Here is a 17,209-nt window from a genome sequence, read left to right on the forward strand (position 1 = left end):
TTACTTTTTCCTTTCCATTGGTTTGTTTAAACCTTATTGTGATCTATATTATATAAGTAGTAATATTTCCCTGCTTATGTAAGCACCTCAATGTACAACTCTGTCAGTAAAGACCCTGTTATTATTGTTGTTGACATTCCGGTAACCACCGATGGACGAGAACTTTGCCTAATGGCCCGCCTCGTTCAACGAGAAGGATAATGGTTCTCTTCGTCCCTCGCCCCTGGTACCGACATTATTGCTGACATAGCTGACAGGCTGCCCTCTGACATGCCTTGCTATCATGACCGTGCAAGATGTCATCGCTGCTTCTATTTTAACCCACATGGTGGGCCCATAACCCACAGTTCCACAGGATCAGAACCTGACTCTCCTGTATATCCTATATTCCAAAGTATTAGTTGCTCTTGGCTTTCTGTGTTGTCACGAGCCACCGTTCGAGAGTTAAACTATTCCCGATGCTCTGAACCCCCCTTCTCACACTCTGTTCAGGTATCGATCGTTTGTCCATTCACTTGAAACTACCCATTGTACCTTCATATTTTGCTCTCGATGTTTTCTTAAGTTTCAACTCGAGAGACACTTATGCCACATTCCCTGATTTGTTCACCAGATAATTAACCCTATAAGGGTCAGTTCTTTCGAAGTTACTCTTTACTTTCGCACTTAATTCTCGGGACGAGATTTCTTGTAGTGGAGGAAAATTGTGACGCCCGGATAATTAGGCTACAGTGAACCTCTGCTAATGATGCCACGCCACCTCGATTACTGTTGCTAACCTCGCGTTAGTTCGAAACCGGTTTGGTTTAAAAATTCAAAATCTAGCAAACAATAAAAGTTTTCAAATATTAAAACTAAAATGTTCGGAGTGGGCAAAATTTTCCATATTAAATATTGGTGAAGAAGCCACACTTTTGTAAAGTATTTTAGTTGCACTATAGTATGTAAAACAACAGCAAAACAATTATTTAAATGCTTTTAAATACTAAAAAATGTTAATCTAGTTTATATAATCACCAAACTTTTTGGACTAGGTGGCCTATGTTATTATGCTAATTTAGGAGTAGGGGTTATTTTTTTTGTAAAGCTGTTTTGTTAACTAAAATAAATAAAAACAGAAAACTAACAAAAATAAAAAAGGAAACACCCCCCCCCCCACTGGGCTTCGGCCCAGCAGGCCTTTGGGCCACCCACCCGGCCGGCCCATCTCCTCTCCTTAACTCCCTCCCCACTCCACCGGACCCCCACCGACAGACCCCCACTTCCCCCGCAAAAATATCTCCCCCCCCTCTCCCCCGACTAGATCAGGATCGAGGGAGGAGACCTCCGTCGCTACCACCCGACGCCACCATCATCGCCTCCGGCGCCCCGCCGCCGCCACGGCCCGCCACCTCGACACGCAGGACCACGTCACCGGACCACTGTCGCGCAAAGCCTCCCTCGCCGGACCACCTCCTCGACCACGCCCCGCCTCTCCATCAACAGCTCCCTCGAGCCTCGCCGCCACCCCTCCTCTTCAACGCCGGTGAGGGCCTTGCCCTCCCCTTTCCCTTCATCTGCTCCGTGCCGGCCGCGCCGCTCGCTCCCTGCGCCGGCACTGCACGTCTCCGCCCGCGCCCATGAGCTCGCTTGCGCTCGTTGCGCTCGCCGCGGCCCTACACCGTGGTCGCCGTGCCCGACTGCGCCCTCCGCGCGCCCCTCGCGCGTCCGGGCCGCGCCCGGCCACCGCGTGCATGCGCACGCGCACCCCTTCCTCCCCGTCGCCCCATTGCTCCCCCCGGGCACCCCGTCCGGCCGGTCCGTCGCCGCACCACTGCGGGCGACCGCACCTTCCCACGCCCTCCTCCCCGCGCATCGCGTTCGTCACTGCAGCCATAGCCAGCCAGGCTCGTCCATGAGCACAGCCTCGTGCTCCTCACCTCCCGCGCCCCCGCTTGCTTCGCCTACTGCTGCTACTAACCACCGTCGGCCGCCCTCCCTTCCTCCCACGGCCGTGCCACCGCGTCCGCGCGTGTCGCCGTGCCTCCCTGTTCGCCCTACAGCTGCGTGCTGCTGGTGGCACCGTAGCCACCCCGCGCCGCCCACTCGCCACTGCACCGGCCCCCGCTACCTCCCCGGTGGCCAGCCGCTGCCCCGCGACGCCACTCCGTCCGAAGCCCACGCCCCCGCCGCTGCTTCCCGCTGCGACGGCCGCCCCCGCTCCGTCCCCCTGGCCTCGCCTGCCTAGCGTCGCGCCGCCATCACCCCGCGGCTGTCGCTCCTCACCAGCACACTCCGGCGCCCATGCCCCTCGTCGCGGCTGCGGCTAGCCGCGCCGGCGCCGTCCCTTGCCGCGGCCTCGCTCGCCATTTGACCCGCTCGGGTCCGCCTCCTCGGGCACACGCCCGTGACCGCTACGCCCGTTTAGCCTCATGGGCCACTGACCACAAGGGCCCACAGCCCCTGTTTTGTAAAAAAAGATATTAAAAAATAAGTAAATATAAAGACATTTAATTAATTAATTAATTAATTAGGTAATTAATTATCTTAATTAACCTTGCTTAATTAGCCTAATGAACTAGTTTAGTTATTTTAAATCTGTTAATTAGTTAGGTCAATGACAGACGGGCCCCACTGCCATGTTTGACTAGTCAACGGTCTGTATTGACCGCTGACATCATGATGGTGTCATGCTGGTGCAATAACTCCGTTTTAGCTTTAATAATAAATTCAGAAATTATTTAAATCTTTGATAAATCGCAGAAAATAATCCGTAGCTCGGATGAAGAAGTTTTATACATGAAAGTTGCTCAGAACGACGAGAAGAATCCGAATACGCTGCCCGTTTGTCAGCCACACGTCCCTAGCATAGCGAACATGCAACTTTCCCTCTGCGGTCCGTTTGTACGAAAACGTGGAACACCGGGAATACTTTCCCGGATGTTTCCCCCCTTCGCCGGTATCACTTATCCCTGCGTTAGGTCACCTCTAGCACCGTGTATTGCCATGTTATGCTTTGTGATGCTTTGATTGCTCTGTTATTTATTGTGTTCCCCTCCGTTACTTCTTTCCAGTAGACCCCAAGACCGATGTCGGTACCCCCTGTGATCGACTACACCGACGTCGAACCCTTCTTGCCAGAGCAACCAGGCAAGCAAACCCTCCTTGAGCATTCCGATATCGCCCATTTCTTTCCCTCTCATGCTTGCATTAGAACTGCTACTGCTTTATGTATGATCCTACTCTGATGCATAGCCTGTATTTGTTACCTGCTTTCATACCTTACCTGCTTAACTGCTTAGTATAGGTTGGTTAGAGATCCATCAGTGACCCTACCTTGTCCCAGTTGCCCCGCTTTATGTTTGATGACTCGATCAACGTGATCGACGTCCAGGCCCCGACACCGCACATCACTTTCCCCTTTTGTTGCTCGACTCTGCAGAGTTACCATCGAGTGCCGAGGGTGGAACCTCATACATCACTCCTGATGAGATCTCTGTAGTCTAGCTATCCGGTCGTGGTCATCGAGGGTGATTTCCTCCTTAACCACTTCCGTTACGGCTCTGTCGTGCAACCCCTCAAGTGTGAACCTCGAGGGTGGATCCTCTTACGTTCACCTTGATGATAACATCGAGTGGAATTCACCGGGGTGATTCCTCGGGTTTCCCCCTTGGTGTTAGACACACAGTTACTATGGTTACTATGACTTTACAACTGAACCATGTTACTAAAGACGGGTAGGCCCTGAGGGGTACCCGCGCGAGCTTAATAGCGAGTGATGTGGAGTCGGGTTGACCTAGAAGGTGCCCGCGAGATACTTACGAGGCGTGGCCAGGCATTCTTATCCCTTATCGCAAGTACTCGAGACGGGGCGACGGGGTCACATCGATCGTGAGTCTCTTCTCGTTACCGCGCGTTCCTAATCCACTACGATTTGGGTATTTGATCCGAGGGGCCTCTGGCCTGATAGCAATAACCATCATGTGGGCATAGTATGGGCGTTCTGCGTCGTATACATTAGCCGAAGCTTAATAGACGTCAGCGACTGAGCGGCGCATGCCGGGTTGGACTGGTAAGCTCCTGCCTTTTTATGGAGGTAGCTAGGTCTGCTCACCGGCCGCCCTCGCAACATGCAGGAGTTCCTGGGGAGATGGCCCATGACCCCTGGGGGCATAGGTTTAGTCCGGCGTGCTGGCCTCTCTATTAAGCCTAGGTCGGGTTGCGACGTATTGTTTGGCCGAGGCCGGGCATGACCCAGGAAAGTGTGTCCGGCCGGAGTTAATCGAGCGTGGTGGGTAAGTTGGTGCACCCCTGCAGGGAAGAAAACATCTATCGATAGCCTGTCCTATGGTAACGAACACTTGGAGTTGTATCCCGATCGATACAACTAGAACTGGATATTTGTGTTGAGAACTGGATGGTGATGAGAATTGGATTGTGATGATAACTGGATAGTATGGCTCTGGGATTGCTTTCTCGCAGGGAGTCGAGAAAGGATCTCTGGCCGAGGTTGATAACACTGCTACTACTTTACTTTATGCTACTCTACTCCCTCCTGTTGCTGCAAGATGGTGGTTTCCAGAAGATGTTAGTCTTCGATAGGACTAGGCCTTCTCTCTATTCTGGCATTTCTGCAGCCCAGTCCACATATACAACCCATTCCTTTGATACAGATGCATACTTAGTTTAGATCTGATGTAAGTCTTGTGAGTACTTTGGATGAGTACTCACGGTTGCTTTGCTACTTCTTTTTCCCCCATACCCGATTGTTGCGACCAGATGACGGGTCCCAAGAGCCAGACGACGCCACTGATGACTACTGCTACCCCGAGGGTGCCTACTACTACGTGAAGACCGCTGACGACTTGGAGTAGTTAGGAGGCTCCCAGGCAGGAGGCCTTGCCTTTTCGATCGATGTTGCTTTTGTGCTAGCCTTCTTAAGGCAATCCTGTTTAACTCATGTCTGTACTCAGATATTGTTGCTTCCGCTGACTCTTGTGTTTTTGAGCTTATGTATTCGAGCCCTCGAGGCCCCTAGCTTGTAATATAAAGCTTGTATTATTTTAATTTGTGTCTATAGTTGTGTTGTGATATCTTCCCGTGAGTCCTTGATCTTGATCATACACATTTGCGTGTATGATTAGTGTACGATTGAATCGAGGGTGTCACAATGTGATGTTTATCCTTTATGCATCTTATTTTGCTTAGTTCGGCGGTAGCATTATAAGATGATCTGTCACTAAATTTCAAGGTATAAGTGTTCTCCCTGAGTATGCACCGTTGCTACAGTTCGTCGTGTCGAGACACCATGTGATGATCGCGTGTGATAAGCTCTACGTTCACATACAACGGGTGCAAGCTAGTTTTGCACACGCGGAATACTTGGGTTAAACTTGACGAGCCTAGCATATGCAGATATGGCCTCGGAACACTAGAGACCGAAAGATCGAGCGTGAATCATATAGTAGATATGATCAACATAGTGATGTTCACCATTGAAAACTACTCCATCTCACGTGATGATCGGACATGGTTTAGTTGATATGGATCATGTGATCACTTAGATGATTAGAGAGATGTCTATCTAAGTGGGAGTTCTTAAGTAATTTGATTAATTGAACTTTAATTTATCATGAACTTAGTACCTGATAGTATTTTGCATGTCTATGTTATTGTAGATAGATGGCCCGTGTTGTTGTTCCGTTGAATTTTAATGCGTTCCTAGAGAAAGCTATGTTGAAACATGATGGTAGCAACTACACGGAGTGGGCCCGTAACTTGAGGATTATCCTCATTGCTGCATAGAAGAATTATGTCCTGGAAACACCGCTAGGTGACAAACCCGCTGCAGGAGCAACGCCAGATGTTATGAATACCTGGCAGAGCAAAGTTGATGACTACTCGATAGTTCAGTGTGCCATGCTTTACGGCTTAGAACCGGGACTTCAACGATGTTTTGAACGTCATAGAGCATATGAGATGTTCCAGGAGTTGAAGTTAATATTTCAAGCAAATGCCCGGATTGAGAGATATAAAGTCTCCAATAAGTTCTATAGCTGCAAGATGGAGGAGAATAGTTCTGTCAGTGAACATATACTCAGAATGTCTGGGTACCACAAGCACTTGACTCAACTGGGAGTTAATCTTCCTGATGATAGTGTCATTGACAGAGTTCTTCAATCACTGCCATCAAGCTACAAGTGCTTCGTGATGAACTATAATATGCAAGGGATGGATAAGACGATTCCTGAGCTCTTCGCAATGCTAAAGGCTGCGGAGGTAGAAATCAAGAAGGAGCATCAAGTGTTGATGGTCAACAAGACCACCAGTTTCAAGAAAAAGGGTAAAGGGAAGAAGGGGAACTTCAAGAAGAAGAACAAGCCAGTTGCTGCTCAAGTGAAGAAACCCAAGTCTGGACCTAAGCCTGAGAATGAGTGCTTCTACTCCCAAGGAGACTGTTGGGTACACCTTCCATCACAGATCCGAAGGCAAGATATTCGTTGCTAAGAATGGATCCTTTCTAGAGAAGGAGTTTCTCTCGAAAGAAGTGAGTGGGAGGAAAGTAGAACTTGACGAGGTAATTGTACCTTCTCCCTTATTGGAAAGTAGTTCATCACTGAAATCAGTTCCAGTGATTCCTACACCAGTAAGTGAGGAAGCTAATGATGATGATCTTGAAACTTCTGACCAAGTTACTACCGAACCTTGTAGGTTAACTAGAGTAAGATCCGCACCAGAGTGGTACGGTAATCTTGTTCTGGAAGTCATGTTACTTGACCATGACGAACCTACGAACTATGAGGAAGTGATGATGAGCCCAGATTCCGCAAAATGGCTTGAAGCCATGAAATCTGAGATGGGATCCATGTATGAGAACAAAGTGTGGACTTTGGTTGACTTTCCCGATGATCGGCAGGCCATAGAGAATAAATGGATCTTCAAGAAGAAGACTGACGCTGATGGTAATGTTACTGTGTACAAAGCTCGACTTGTTGCGAAAGGTTTTCGACAAGTTCAAGGAGTTGACTACGATGAGACCTTCTCACCCGTAGCGATGCTTAAGTTCGTCCGAATCATGTTAGCAATTGCCGCATTTTATGATTATGAAATTTGGCAAATGGATGTCAAAACTGCATTCCTTAATGGATACCTTAAAGAAGAGTTGTATATGATGCAACCAGAAGGTTTCGTTGATCGAAAAGGTGCTAACAAAGTGTGCAACCTCCAGCAATCCATTTATGGACTGGTGCAAGCCTCTCGGAGTTGGAATATACGCTTTGATAGTGTGATCAAAGCATAGGTTTTACACAGACTTTTGGAGAAGCCTATATTTACAATGAAGTGAGTGGGAGCTCCGTAGCATTTCTGATATTATATGTAGATGACATATTGTTGATCGGAAATGATACTGAATTTCTGAATAGCATAAAAGGATACTTGACTAAGAATTTTTCAATGAAAGACCTCGGTGAAGCTGCTTACATATTGGGCATCAAGATCTATAGAGATAGATCAAGACGCTTGATTGGACTTTCACAAAGCACATACCTTGATAAAGTTTTGAAGAAGTTCAAAATGGATCAGGCAAAGAAAGGGTTCTTGCCTGTATTACAAGGTGTGTAGTTGAGTCAGACTCAATTCCCGACCACTGCAGAATCTAGAGAGAAAATGAAAGGTGTTCCCTATGCTTCAGCCATAGGCTCTATCATGTATGCAATACTGTGTACCAGACCTGATGTGTGCCTTGCTATAAGTTTAGCAGGGAGGTACCAAAGTAATCCAAGAGTGGATCACTGGACAGCGGTCAAGAACATCCTGAAATACCTGAAAAGGACTAAGGATATGTTTCTCGTATATGGAGGTGACAAAGAGCTCGGTGTAAATGGTTACGTCGATGCAAGCTTTGACACTGTTCCGGATGACTCTAAGTCACAAACCGGATACGTGTTTTTATTAAATGGTGGAGCTGTCAGTTGGTGCAGTTCCAAGCAGAGCGTCGTGGCGGGACCTACGTGTGAAGCGGAATACATTGCTGCTTCGGAAGCAGCAAATGAAGGAGTCTGGATGAAGGAGTTCATATCGATCTAGGTGTCATACCTAGTGCATCGGGTCCAATGAAAATCTTTTGTGACAATACTGGAGCAATTGCCTTGGCAAAGGAATCCAGATTTCACAAAAGAACCAAGCACATCAAGAGACGCTTCAATTCCATCCGCGATCAAGTCAAGGAGGGAGACATAGAGATTTGCAAGATACATACGGATCTGAATATTGCAGTCCCGTTGACTAAGCCTCTCTCACGAGCAACATGATCAGCATCAAGACTCCATGGGTGTTAGAACCATTACAATGTAATCTAGATTATTGACTCTAGTGCAAGTGGGAGACTGGAGGAAATATGCCCTAGAGGCAATAATAAAGTTGTTATTTATATTTCCTTATATCATGATAAATGTTTATTATTCATTCTAGAATTGTATTAACCAGAAACTTAATACATGTGTGAATAAATAGACAAACAGAGTGTCACTAGTTTGCCTCTACTTGACTAGCTCGTTGAATCAATGATGGTTATGTTTCCTAACCATAGACATGAGTTGTCATTTGATTAACAGGATCACATCATTAGAGAATGATGTGATTGACTTGACCCATCCGTTAGCTTAGCACGATGATCGTTTAGTTTGTTGCTATTGCTTTCTCCATAACTATACATGTTCCTATGACTATGAGATCATGCAACTCCCGAATACCAGAGGAACACTTTGTGTGCTACCAAACATCACAACGTAACTGGGTGATTATAAAGGTGCTCTACAGGTGTCTCCGATGTTGTTTGTTGAGTTGGCATGGATCAAGATTAGGATTTGTCACTCCGATTGTCGGAGATGTATCTCTGGGCCCTCTCGGTAATGTACATCACTATAAGCCTTGCAAGCAATGTAGATAATGAGTTAGTTATGGGATGTAGCATTACGGAACGAGTAAAGAGACTTGCCGGTAACGAGATTGAACTAGGTATTGAGATACTGACGATCGAATCTTGGGCAAGTAACATACTGATGACAAAGGGAACAACGTTTATCGTTATGCGGTTTGACTGATAAAGATCTTCGTAGAATATGTAGGAACCAATATGAGCATCCAGGTTCCGCTATTGGTTATTGACCGGAGACATGTCTCGGTCATGTCTACATAGTTCTCAAACCCGTAGGGTCCGCACGCTTAACGTTCAGTGATGATCGGTATTACGAGTTTATGTGTTTTGATGTACCGAAGGTAGTTCGGAGTCTCGAATTTGATCGTCCACATGATGAGGAGTCTCGAAATGGTCGAGACATAAAGATCGATATATTGGAAGCCTATGTTTGGACATCAGAATGGTTCCAGGTGAAATCGGGAGTATACCGGAGTACCGGGAGGTTACCGGAACCCCCCGGGAGGTATATGGGCCTTATTGGGCCTTAGTAGAAGAGAAGGAAAAGAAGCAAAGGAGGGGGCGCCCCCCCTTTCCTTCCTTCTTCCCTCTCCTTCCTTCTCTCCTAGAACCAACAAAGGGAAGGGGGAATCCTACTCACGGTGGGAGTAGGACTCCTTGGGGCACGCCTAGAGAGGCCGACCCCCTCCCCCTCCTCCACTCCTTTATATACGGGGGAAGGCGGCACCCCATAGACACACAAGTTGATCATTGATGTTTTAGCCATGTGCAGTGCCCCCCTCCACCATAATCCACCTCGGTAATATCATAGCGGTGCTTAGGTGAAGCCCTATTCTGGTAGCAACATCATCACCGTCATCACGCCGTCATGCTGACGAAGCTCTCCCTCTAAGCTCTACTGGATCGTGAGTTCGCGGGACATCACCGAGCCGAACGTGTGCAGATCACGGAGGTGCCGTATCTTCGGCACTAGATCGGTCGATCGTGGAGACGTACGACTACATCAACCGCGTTGTCATAACGCTTCCGCTTACGGTCTACAAGGGTACGTAGACGATACTCTCCCCTCTCATTGCTATGCATCACCATGATCTTGCTTATGCGTAGGAATTTTTTTGAAATTACTACGGTCCCCAACAGGAACACCACAACATAATGGTGTGTCCGAACGTCATAACCGTACTTTATTGGATATAGTGCAATCTATGATGTCTCTTACCGATTTACCACTATCGTTTTGGTATTATGCATTAGAGACAGCTACATTCATGTTAAATAGGGCACCATCTAATTCGTTGAGATGACACCGTATGAACTATGGTTTGGCTAGAAACCTAAGCTGTCGTTTCTTAAAGTTTGGGGTTGTGATGCTTATGTGAAAAAGTTTCAGCCTGATAAGCTCAAACCCAAATCGGAAAAGTGTGTCTTCATAGGATACCCAAAAGGAACTATTGGGTACACCTTCTATCACAGATCCGAAAGGCAAGACCTTTGTTGCTAAGAGTGGATCTTTTCTAGAGAAGAAGTTTCTCTCGAAAGAAGTGAGTGGGAGGAATGTAGAACATGATGAGGTAATTGTACCTTCTCCTGAATTGGAAAGTAGTTCATCACAGAAATCAGTTCTTGTGATTTCTACGCCAATTAGTGAGGAAGCTAAGTGATGATGATCATGAAACTTTCGATCAAGTCACTACCGAACCTCGTAGGACAACTAGAGTATGGTCCGCACCAGAGTGGTACGGTAATCCTTTTTGGAAGTCATGTTACTAGACCATGACGAACCTACGAACTATGAGGAAGCGATGATGAGCCTAGATTCCACGAAAGGGCTTAAGGCCATGAAACCTGAGATGGGATCCATGTATAAAGAACAAAGTATGGACTTTGGTTGACTTGCCCAATGATCGGCGAGCCATTGAGAATAAATGGATCTTCAAAAGGAAGACAGACGCTGATAGTAGTGTTACTATCTACAAAACTCAAATTGTCACAAAAGGGTTGTCGACAAGTTCAAGGTGTTGACTACGATGAGATTTTCTGACTCGTAGCGATGCTTAAGTCTGTCCGAATCATGTTAGCAATTGCCACATTTTATGAAATCTGGCAAACGGATGTCAAAACTGCATTCCTTAATGGATTTCTTAAAGAAGAGTTGTATATGATACAACAAAAAAATTTGTCAATCTAAAGGTACTAACAAAGTGTGCAAGCTCCAGCGATCCATCTATGGACTGGTGCAAGCATCTCGGAGTTGGAATGTATACTTTGATAAAGTGATCAAAGCATATAGTTTTATACAGACTTGCGGTGAAGCCTGTATTTACAAGGAAGTGAGTGGGAGCACTATAGCCTTTCTGATAATTATATGTGAATGACATATTGTTGATAGGAAATGATGTAGAATTTTCTGGAAAGCATAAAGGAGTGTTTGAAAGGAGTTTTTCAAAGAAAGACCTCGCTGAAGCTACTTAAATATTGAGCATGAAGATCTATAGAGATAGATCAAGACGCTTGATATATTTTTCAATGAGTACATACCTTCGCAAGAACTTGAAGTAGTTCAAAATGGAACAGTCAAAGAAGGAGTTCTTTCCTGTGTTGCAAGGTGTGAAGTTGAGTAAAGACTCAAAACCCGACCACGATAGAAAATAGGAAGAGAATTAAAAATGCATTTCCTATGCCTCAGTCATAGGTTCTATAAACTATGATATGCTGTGTACCAGACCTATTGTATACCTTAGCATGATTTTTGCAAGGGAGTACAATAGTGATCTAGGAGTAGATCACTGGACAGCGGTCAAAATTATCCTTAGAGGACTATGGAAATATTTCTCGGTTATGAAGGTGATAAAAGAGTTCGCCGTAAAGAGTTACGTCGATGCAAGCTTTTGACACCGATCTAGATGACTCTAAGTCACGATCTAGATACATATTGAAAGTGGGAACAATTAGCTAGAGTAGCTCCATGTAGAGTATTGTAGACATAGAAATTTGCAAAATACATACGGATCTGAATGTTGCAGACCCGTAGACTAAACTTCTCTCACAAGCAAAACATGATCACTCTTTGGGTGTTAATCACATAGCGATGTGAACTAGATTATTGACTCTAGTAAACCCTTTGTGTATTAGTCACATGGAGATGTGAACTAATCACATAAAGATGTGAACTATTGGTGTTAAATCACATGACGATGTGAACTAGATTATTGACTCTAGTGCAAGTGGAAGACTGAAGGAAATATGCCCTAGAGGCAATAATAAAGTTATTATCTATTTCCTTATATCATGATAAATGTTTATTATTCATGCTAGAATTGTATTAACCGGAAACTAAGTACATGTGTGAATACATAGACAAACAAAGTGTCCCTAGTATGCCTCTACTTGACTAGCTCGTTAATCAAAGATGGTTAAGTTTCCTAGCCATGGACATGTGTTGTCATTTGATGAACGGGATCACATCATTAGAGAATGATGTGATGGACAAGACCCATCCATTAGCTTAACATAATGATCGTTCAGTTTTATTGCTACTGCTTTCTTCTGACTTATACATGTTCCTCTGACTATGAGATTATGCAACTCCCGAATACCGGAGGAACACCTTGTGTGCTATCAAACGTCACAACATAACTGGGTGATTATAAAGATGCTCTACAGGTGTCTCTGATGGTGTTTGTTGAGTTGGCATAGATCGAGATTAGGATTTTTCACTCCATGTATCGAAGAGGTATCTCTAGGCCCTCTCGGTAATGCACATCACTCTAAGCCTTGCAAGCATTGTGACTAATGAGTTAGTTGCGGGAAGATGCATTACAGAACGAGTAAAGAGACTTGCCGGTAACGAGATTGTGGGAGTCCTGGATAAGGGGGTCTCCGGACAGCCGGACTATATCCATTGGCCGGACTGTTAGACTATGAAGATACAGGATTGAAGACTTCGTCTCGTGTCCGGATGGGACTCTACTTGGCGTGGAAGGAAAGCTAGGCAATATGGATATGTATATCTCCTCCTTTGTAACCGACCTTGTGTAACCCTAACCTCTCCGGTGTCTATATAAACCGGAGGGTTTTAGTCCGTAGGACAACATACAATCATACCATAGGCTAGCTTCTAGGGTTTAGCCTCTCTGATCTCGTGGTAGATCTACTCTTGTACTACCCATATCATCAATATTAATCAAGCAAGACGTAGGGTTTTACCTCCATCAAGAGGGCCCGAACCTGGGTAAAACATTGTGTCCCCTGCCTCCTGTTACCATCCGCCTTAGACGCACAGTTCGGGACCCCCTACCCGAGATCCGCCGGTTTTGACACCGACATTGGTGCTTTCATTGAGAGTTCCTCTGTGTCGTTGCCGTTAGGCTTGATGGCTCCTACTATCATCGATAGCGATGCAATCCAGGGTGAGACTTTTCTCCCCGGACAGATCTTCGTGTTCGGCGGCTTTGCACTGCAGGCCAATTCACTTGGCCATCTGGAGTAGGTTGAAAGTTACGCCCCTGGCCACCAAGTCAGGTTTGGAAGCTCAAACTACGCGGCCGATATCCGTGGAGACTTGATCTTCGACGGATTCGAGCCTCTGCCTTGTGCGTCACGCGGTCACGATGAGTACGACTTAGCTCTACCATCGGACAGTGTAAGGAGATCGCACCGGCGGCCGCTTTGACCCTCAATCCAGAGCCAGTTGCGCCTTCCGCAGATGGGTGGATGGACCCCGCCATGGAGGCCTTACCCTCAGTGGTGATCGAGCCGAACATCAACTTTACCTTGCACGAGAGCCGTGTTGTTGAACTGTCGGATACTTCTCCAGCCACGGACTCCGAACCGCCTGCGCTCGCTCCGATCGAATCCGGTTGGGCGCCAATCATGGAGTTTACCTCCGCGGATGTCTTTCAATACTCGCCCTTCGGCGATATACTAAAGTCATTAAAGTCTCTCTCCTTGTCAGGAGAATCCTGGCCGATCTATGCCCGGCAGGATTGGGATGCGGATGACAAAGAAATTCGCCGCCCACCCACCACCCACTTAATAGCCACTGTCGATGACTTAACCGACATGCTCGACTCCGACTCCGAATACATCGACGGTATGGACGGCGATGCAGGAGACGAACAGGAATCACTGCCCCAGGGCACTGGACGCCCACTTCACCACATGACGTATACATGGTGGACACACCAAAGGAAAACGACGACGAGGAACGGAAGGACGCAATGAAGGGTTGTTCCCTCGAGAAGCAGTCAAAACGGCGGCGTAAGCGCTGCCCCAAATCCCGCCTCGACAGAAACAACGATCATACAGACCCAGCGTTAGAGCAGGGGGGACCATTGTCGGACCACGGCAACACGGAGAATCAAGCCGAACAACCCGACTCTGTCAAAGATCATAGTCCAGATGACGTCACACCAGACGGACACCCGGAGCAACAGAATGCCCATCAAAGGCTCGTTGCCACCGTGAGGAGTCTAAAAAAGCAGAAGCAAAGCTCAAAGCTGCGCAAGACACACTCCAAATCAGATGGAGCAAAGTACTCAACACAGCTGCAAAGTACGGCGGTAATCGCCCCACCAAGAACTACCTGAAGCGGAAGTTGCTACCTGAATTCGATGAGGAGGCCTTAGATCCCCCACAACCAAAAATCAAAATAGCCATCTGGCCGGATAGGCGACCTCACGGCCAACACAGAGCAGCAAACAACGCCGCACATAAGCCAATACGCGATCCACGCGAGGACTCGCATCAAAAGGACGGCACAACCAGATCCATCTATGGCCACGTAAGCGCGCTCCAGCATACAACACAACACAACAAACATCCAAAGAACGCGGTACACCCGGATACAGGTGTGCCGCACACCCCCTATATTTCACCGATGAGGTGCTGGATCATGAATTTCTAGAGGGATTCAAACCCATAAATATAGAGGCATATGACGGAACAACAGACCCTGGTGTCTGGATTGAGGATTATATCCTCCATATCCATATGGCTTGAGGAGATGACCTCCACGCCATTAAGTATTTACCCCTCAAACTCAAAGGGCCAGCTCGGCACTGGCTTAAGAGCCTCCCCGAAAGTTCCATTGGAAGCTAGGAAGAGCTCGAAGATGCTTTTCTGGCAAATTTTCAGGGGACTTACATCCGACCTCCGGACGCGGACGATTTGAGTCATATAACTCAACAGCCCGGAGAGTCAGCCCGAAAACTTTGGAACAGGTTTCTTACTAAAAAGAACCAAATAGTCGACTGTCCGGACGCCGAAGCCTTGGCAGCTTTCAAGCATAGCGTTCGTGACGAATGGCTTGCCAGACACCTCGGCCAAGAAAAGCCGAGAACAATGGCAGCATTAACAAGCCTCATGACCGCTTTTGCGTGGGTGAGGATAGCTGGCTAGCCAGATGCAGCATCAGCGACCCAAGTACATCCGAAGTTAGAGATGGAAACGGGAAATCATGGTGCAACAACAATAACAAACGCCGGAATAAAGAAGACAGCACGAAGAGCACGGTAGTAAACGCTGGATTTAGAAGCTCTCGGCAAAGTCAGCAAAAGCAGCCCTCTAAATGCGCCAGAGACGAACTGTCCAGCCTAAACAAAATTCTGGACCAAGTATGTCAGATCCATAGCACCCCTGGTAAACCTGCTAATCATACCCATAGAGAATGTTGGGTCTTCAAGCAGTCCGGCAAGCTCAACGTCGTACACAAGGGGGAGGATACACCAAGCGAAGACGAGGATGAGCCTCCCAAGCAAGACACTGGGGAACAAAAGAAGTTTCCACCAGAAGTCAAAACAGTCAACGTATTACACGTGATCAAGGGGAGAAACAAAGCGGCACTCCCAGAAAAATATGCCCAAGGGCCTATCACCGCGGAGTCCTGCCACTGGTCGTCTCAACCGATCACTTTCGACCATCGTGATTACTCAGCAAGTATCCGGCGCGCAGGATGGGCTGCCCTGGTATTAGACCCAATAATTGACGCATACCACGTTACACGAGTCCTGATGGACGGTGGCAGCTGTTTAAACCTAGTATACTAGGATACAATCCGCTACTAGAGGTTATATTCGGCTTCCCCGATAACTTCCGTATCGAACATTTAACCTTCCACATTGCTCCGTTCCAAAGTGGCTATCAAGCACTACTTGGACGCGAAGCTTTCGCTCGCTTCAATGCAATACTGCATTACGCTTCCCTCGCGCTCAAGATGCCCGGTCCACATGGCATCATTGCAGTGCATGGAAATATTGAGCGATATTTGCACGCCGAAGAGAGTGCGACTGCCTTGGCAGCCGCACACTAAAAACGGCCTCACCAACTAAAGCATTTGATAGGCCGTCAAGACCACGGACACGGTTAGACGAGTCCGGCGCAGCTATATGTAATTCATACCGGATTGATGGCCACACCCCTATTACAAATACAAGGGGCTCAACGCGCGCAGACAAGTGGCAATTTTTACTTATCTTTAATTATACATGGTTTCTTTAAAAACTACCTTTTTGCACGACAACTTTTCACCTAAGTTCCTCTCTTTTACAGATGACCATCGTGCTACACCCATCCAGGATACGGCACAACGGAGACACAGGCACAGACGTGCAGCAGGGACCCGCTCCAAGGATTCTTTTTAGATTAAGACCCTGCGTGAACCTTTTTTACTGTCTCTTGTTGCTTTACATCCCTTGGATTCTCAGTACATATTGAGAAGGATGCTGACGTCTTGGCATGTGGCCACGTCAGAATAACGCACGTACCCGGACACAAGGGGCTTCTTACAAAGGGCACTCTTTAGGCCCGGTTTATACCATAAAGACCGAATACCTTAGGGAGTGTTCGGCGTCGCGAGTTTGGCCTTATATGCATCAGCTCCGAATCATGTCTTTGGTCAAATGTTGGGTTTGCCCGGCTCCTGTGTTTTGGTGCCTTACGTTCCGTTCTATCGGCTAAGGCAGTACCAGGAGAACTACTGCGATTGTGCCCTGGTTCGTCCGGACGAGCACCTCAGTAGAGAAAGCCGAAAACTGACTGTCATGATATAGCGCGAGACTGGTCAACCACTCGATGAACTATCGGAATGTTAGAATTCCTCCGCTTTAATGAAGGGCCGTTTCCCGGCCAGGCATATACGCACCCCGAGTTTGGGAGAGTGCGGAGCCACCAGGGGCTATATAGTAGCCCCACCGTCAAACTCCTATGGCTAAGTGAAAGTGTTAAAGCATCATAGTCCGGTTGCCTCGTTCGCTGCGCTATCACCTCCTTAATAGGACCAAGACGTTGGGCTAA

Source organism: Triticum urartu, chromosome 4A (assembly GCF_056163025.1).
Source record: "Triticum urartu cultivar PI428250 chromosome 4A, HENAU_Tu73, whole genome shotgun sequence".
In the NCBI taxonomy this organism is placed as follows: domain Eukaryota; kingdom Viridiplantae; phylum Streptophyta; class Magnoliopsida; order Poales; family Poaceae; genus Triticum; species Triticum urartu.